Source organism: Microcebus murinus, unplaced genomic scaffold, assembly GCF_040939455.1.
Source record: "Microcebus murinus isolate Inina unplaced genomic scaffold, M.murinus_Inina_mat1.0 scaf065_hap2_Mmur4.0, whole genome shotgun sequence".
Classification (NCBI taxonomy): Eukaryota; Metazoa; Chordata; class Mammalia; order Primates; family Cheirogaleidae; genus Microcebus; species Microcebus murinus.
The window spans coordinates 1-5,925 of record NW_027439011.1 but is presented as its reverse complement, the minus strand read 5'-3'; the positions used below and the strand labels follow the sequence as shown (position 1 = coordinate 5,925).

The 5,925-nt window shown below is 63.7% G+C and overlaps 1 pseudogene; it reads left to right on the top strand.

Annotated features, from left to right (window-relative positions):
* The first annotated feature begins 3,489 nt into the window (after positions 1-3,489).
* LOC142869236 (uncharacterized) lies at positions 3,490-3,612 on the top strand (annotated as a pseudogene).
* Positions 3,613-5,925: the final 2,313 nt, after the last annotated feature.

The following is a 5,925-nucleotide window of genomic DNA, read 5'->3' as shown; positions in this document are numbered from 1 at the left end:
TCTTCTTCTTCTTTTTTTTTTTTTTTTGCCTCTTGTTCTGTCCCCTTTCTGGGAGCGCGGCGGCGGCCCGGGGTGGGGGTCACCCCCACCCTCAGCGCCCGCCGTGGGGTGCCTGGCGCCCCAGCCCGCACCGTGGGGCCTCCTCTTGTCCCAAGCCGCGACACCGCCGCCACGCGGCAGCATGCGTGGCATCTGGACTGTCAGGTCTCAGACCAAAGGTCTGCTCTGTGGGAACCGACACGCTGGAGGAAACCTTGAGAGTCTGAGAGGGGAGGGAGTTCCAGAAGGAGGCCAGGATGTCATTTTGAGGGAGTATGGGACCAGAACTCGTCCCGTTGCTTTTGGGGTTCTATGGGCTCCACGTAGGAATCTTTGGTGGTGGCAGCTGATGTTGGGGGATCCGGAGTCACACCCAGACCTGCTCCACAGGCCTCCTTTTACTTTTCTCTTTGGAGTCGTTATTTTTAAAAAGTGTCTCTTACCTCTCTCATTGCATTTTCTTTTCTCTCTCTTTTCAAGCAGATGATGGGAGTACAAGTATTCAGGTGACATGTGTTGCCCGTGCCCCCCTCCCCCCTGTGTTCTTATTCATTTACCTCTCATGTTGTTCCAGCGTATTGTGGGGGCACCAATGTTAAGGTCGGGTACGTTGCCCTCTCCCAGCCTCCCCCCTCGGGTCAGAGCTTCAAGTGCGCCCATCCCCCAGTCGGTGCGCACCCACCCCATTCCTAATGGAGGTGTATGCCCCTCCCCTCCCCCCACCCGCCCGACACCCACCCGATGATGAAGGTGATTCCTCTCTGTCCACTTAGGTGTCCATCCGTTCGTACCCATTTGCTGGTGAGCGCGCTCACGGGGCGCTCGTGTGTCCATTCTTGGGATACTTGGCTTACTGGAACGGGTTCCAGCTCTGGCCAGGAGAACACGAGAGGCGCCCTCTCACCGCTGCTCCTCACAGCCCAATGGCACTCCGTGGTGTCCACGCGCCACATTTTATTAATGCACTCCTGGATGGATGGGCACTCGGGTCGCTTCCACATCTTTGCGATTGTGTGAATTGTGCCCTAACTGTCACCCTAACCCTTACCCAGCCCGTGTCCTCTGCCCCTGCCTGACGCACTCCTCCCCGGCCAGGCCCAGGCCCGTCACTGTCCCGGGCCCCCGCCTGACCGGCTCCTTCCCGCCCGGCCTGTCACCGTCCTCTGCCCCTGCCTGACATGCTCCTTCCCGCCCGTCCGGCCTCTCACCGTCCTCGGCCCCTGCCTGACCGGCTCCTCCGTCGCCTGGGCCTTCCAAGGGCTTGGTGTGGACGCTGCTTCCAGGAAGCCCTCCAGAAACCCGGCAGCAGGGTGGCCGCAGCAGTCTCCAGCAGCCGTCCCTAAGTCGCGTGCGGGGCCCCCGCTGTGCCGCGGGGACCCAGCCTGGTGTCTTCCCTGAGGCCCTGCGGCTGCCGCTCCCCGCAAGGGGAGAGTCGCGGAGGTGGGGACCGCCTCCTGATGGGGACGTACACGCAGCTCTCCACGTCGGATTCCGGGGCTCTCTGTCCTGCCCGAAGGCCCAGCTGGCCTGCGGGTCCTTAGAGTGGCAAAAACATCCGAAAGCTGAGATTGAGGGTCCGGTGGGTGTCTGCGCTTTTGTGCTGGGCACCCCAGGGAGGCCCGGGGGCTGGCTGGACAACGCGGTCTGCTGGGCGGGGGGGGGGGGGGGGGGGGTTAGAGGAGCAACTGATGCCCTTTGCACTTTGGGTAGCAAGAGTCTGAGGTGTCTCTGAGCCCTGTGCCATGTCGGGGGGGGGGGCGGGGGGGGAAGAGGAGGAGGAGGAGGAGGTGGGAAGGGCCGGGGCCTGCAGTCGTGTTCCCGGGGTGGCAGGGCAAGTGGCTTCTTCCACAGGCTGCTTGGCCTGGGCTCCCTGCACCTGGGCCTTTGGAGGACCGGCCCTGTGCTTGCCAACGCTTCCTGCAGGGACCCAGAGCTGGGAGGTTGCATCTCTCAGCCCTGGGTCGGGCAGAGCCCCAGCGGGCCATGCCCACAACCTCTCTCAGCACCGGTCCCCCAGAAGGCTCCTTGGGGACCAGGATTCTCTTGCGGTGACTCTTTAAGGTCTGGCCCCTGGATGGAGGGGCACCAGGAGTAGAGGAGCAGGAAGGGGAAGGGGGTGGCCATGCGAGGGGACACTTTGAGGCCAAGTCCCAGCTTCAGCCTGATCCTCCTGGGAACCCCGGGGTGTACGTCACACCTCCTGGTTGTCCCGCTCTGAGACAAGGAGCCGGGCTTCGCATTCCCACAGCAGCCAGTCGTGGGCTGAGGACACCTGGGGCGTTGGGAACTCCCTGGCTTCTCCTTGGTTTAACATCTGGAGCTGCTTGTGAATCGTGCCGCCACACACACCCGAGTGCAGGTGTCTTCCGCACAGACTGCGGGCCTCGCTCTTCTGAATGCCGCTAGCTGGCCACCCACCCACGGGTGAACCTGGTCAGGGTACTTTCTCTCAGGGGCAGACTCTTTTCCGGGCGGGCTACCGGTGTCTCTGTTTGCTCCTTTCTTTCTTCCATTTCGGGAAAGTCTTCCTTGCTGGGTGTGGAAATCTCCTATGCCTTCCCTCGCCTATTCTGTCAGCTTTCAAATTCTCTTTCAGTTGCCACCCTCACAGATGGATTAGGAAACTCTTTCCGGTGCACTCATTAGTGAAATGACCTCAAGGAAGCTGGAATCCAATATCTAATCGCCGATTTTTAGCGAGTCCACACGCCAGGGTGGTCGGGGTCCAATGCAGCCCCGGCCAGGCCCAGGCCCCTTGGACCGGGCCACAGGAGGACACAGAGGAGGGTCCCGGCCCCCACGGTCGCGGTGCCGGCAGTTCTCCAAGGGCTTGGGCGTTTTCCAGAGGTAGGAGATGGAGGGGACTGATTTCTTCAGCGCCCCACAAACCACGCCACCCCACCCCACCCCACCCCACCCATGGGACACATCCCCAGAGAGAGATGCCCCATACACTCGCTCCCCTCCCCCTTGCGCTGTGCCCCAGCCCTGGCCCGGGGGAATAGGCGGCAGCCCGCCCACAGGGCGGGGGGCACAGCTGAAAGGGGTTGTGGGGGAGGGCGGCCCCTGGCTGGGGTCAAAGGGCGAGCGCCCGGTGCCGGTGCGCGCGTGCGCAGTCAGCGGCGGCGACGCGCTGGGGGTGGGCAGCGGGTAGGTGAAGGAGGCCAGGCGAGGAGACGAGGGGGGCTGGGAGGGCTCCACCTTGGCGGGTCCAGCCGTGGAGGCGCATCTTGTGTGAGTGTGAGTGAGTGTGAGTGTGTGTGTGTGGAGAGAGAGACAGCCCCCCGCCCCGGCCGCCCGGCCCGGCCCGTCACCCCCGTCCCTCGGAGCCCGCCGGACCCGGCCGGCGAACTCAACAGGCCCGGCCGGGCGCGGGGCCTGGGGCGGGAGGAGGCGGCGGGGAAGCGCAGAGACGCTGGGATCTTGAGCGGGGCAGGGGCGCCCTCCGCCGTCTAGGGCCACACCACCCTGAACGCCCCCCGGTCTCCTCTGGTCTCGGAAGCTAAGCAGGGTCGGGCCTGGTTAGTACTTGGATGGGAGAAGACCGCCTGGGAATACCGGGTGCCGTAGGCTTCTTCTTCTTCTTTTTTTTTTTTTTTGCCTCTTGTTCTGTCCCCTTTCTGGGAGCGCGGCGGCGGCCCGGGGTGGGGGTCACCCCCACCCTCAGCGCCCGCCGTGGGGTGCCTGGCGCCCCAGCCCGCACCGTGGGGCCTCCTCTTGTCCCAAGCCGCGACACCGCCGCCACGCGGCAGCATGCGTGGCATCTGGACTGTCAGGTCTCAGACCAAAGGTCTGCTCTGTGGGAACCGACACGCTGGAGGAAACCTTGAGAGTCTGAGAGGGGAGGGAGTTCCAGAAGGAGGCCAGGATGTCATTTTGAGGGAGTATGGGACCAGAACTCGTCCCGTTGCTTTTGGGGTTCTATGGGCTCCACGTAGGAATCTTTGGTGGTGGCAGCTGATGTTGGGGGATCCGGAGTCACACCCAGACCTGCTCCACAGGCCTCCTTTTACTTTTCTCTTTGGAGTCGTTATTTTTAAAAAGTGTCTCTTACCTCTCTCATTGCATTTTCTTTTCTCTCTCTTTTCAAGCAGATGATGGGAGTACAAGTATTCAGGTGACATGTGTTGCCCGTGCCCCCCTCCCCCCTGTGTTCTTATTCATTTACCTCTCATGTTGTTCCAGCGTATTGTGGGGGCACCAATGTTAAGGTCGGGTACGTTGCCCTCTCCCAGCCTCCCCCCTCGGGTCAGAGCTTCAAGTGCGCCCATCCCCCAGTCGGTGCGCACCCACCCCATTCCTAATGGAGGTGTATGCCCCTCCCCTCCCCCCACCCGCCCGACACCCACCCGATGATGAAGGTGATTCCTCTCTGTCCACTTAGGTGTCCATCCGTTCGTACCCATTTGCTGGTGAGCGCGCTCACGGGGCGCTCGTGTGTCCATTCTTGGGATACTTGGCTTACTGGAACGGGTTCCAGCTCTGGCCAGGAGAACACGAGAGGCGCCCTCTCACCGCTGCTCCTCACAGCCCAATGGCACTCCGTGGTGTCCACGCGCCACATTTTATTAATGCACTCCTGGATGGATGGGCACTCGGGTCGCTTCCACATCTTTGCGATTGTGTGAATTGTGCCCTAACTGTCACCCTAACCCTTACCCAGCCCGTGTCCTCTGCCCCTGCCTGACGCACTCCTCCCCGGCCAGGCCCAGGCCCGTCACTGTCCCGGGCCCCCGCCTGACCGGCTCCTTCCCGCCCGGCCTGTCACCGTCCTCTGCCCCTGCCTGACATGCTCCTTCCCGCCCGTCCGGCCTCTCACCGTCCTCGGCCCCTGCCTGACCGGCTCCTCCGTCGCCTGGGCCTTCCAAGGGCTTGGTGTGGACGCTGCTTCCAGGAAGCCCTCCAGAAACCCGGCAGCAGGGTGGCCGCAGCAGTCTCCAGCAGCCGTCCCTAAGTCGCGTGCGGGGCCCCCGCTGTGCCGCGGGGACCCAGCCTGGTGTCTTCCCTGAGGCCCTGCGGCTGCCGCTCCCCGCAAGGGGAGAGTCGCGGAGGTGGGGACCGCCTCCTGATGGGGACGTACACGCAGCTCTCCACGTCGGATTCCGGGGCTCTCTGTCCTGCCCGAAGGCCCAGCTGGCCTGCGGGTCCTTAGAGTGGCAAAAACATCCGAAAGCTGAGATTGAGGGTCCGGTGGGTGTCTGCGCTTTTGTGCTGGGCACCCCAGGGAGGCCCGGGGGCTGGCTGGACAACGCGGTCTGCTGGGCGGGGGGGGGGGGGGTTAGAGGAGCAACTGATGCCCTTTGCACTTTGGGTAGCAAGAGTCTGAGGTGTCTCTGAGCCCTGTGCCATGTCGGGGGGGGGCGGGGGGGGGAAGAGGAGGAGGAGGAGGAGGTGGGAAGGGCCGGGGCCTGCAGTCGTGTTCCCGGGGTGGCAGGGCAAGTGGCTTCTTCCACAGGCTGCTTGGCCTGGGCTCCCTGCACCTGGGCCTTTGGAGGACCGGCCCTGTGCTTGCCAACGCTTCCTGCAGGGACCCAGAGCTGGGAGGTTGCATCTCTCAGCCCTGGGTCGGGCAGAGCCCCAGCGGGCCATGCCCACAACCTCTCTCAGCACCGGTCCCCCAGAAGGCTCCTTGGGGACCAGGATTCTCTTGCGGTGACTCTTTAAGGTCTGGCCCCTGGATGGAGGGGCACCAGGAGTAGAGGAGCAGGAAGGGGAAGGGGGTGGCCATGCGAGGGGACACTTTGAGGCCAAGTCCCAGCTTCAGCCTGATCCTCCTGGGAACCCCGGGGTGTACGTCACACCTCCTGGTTGTCCCGCTCTGAGACAAGGAGCCGGGCTTCGCATTCCCACAGCAGCCAGTCGTGGGCTGAGGACACCTGGGGCGTT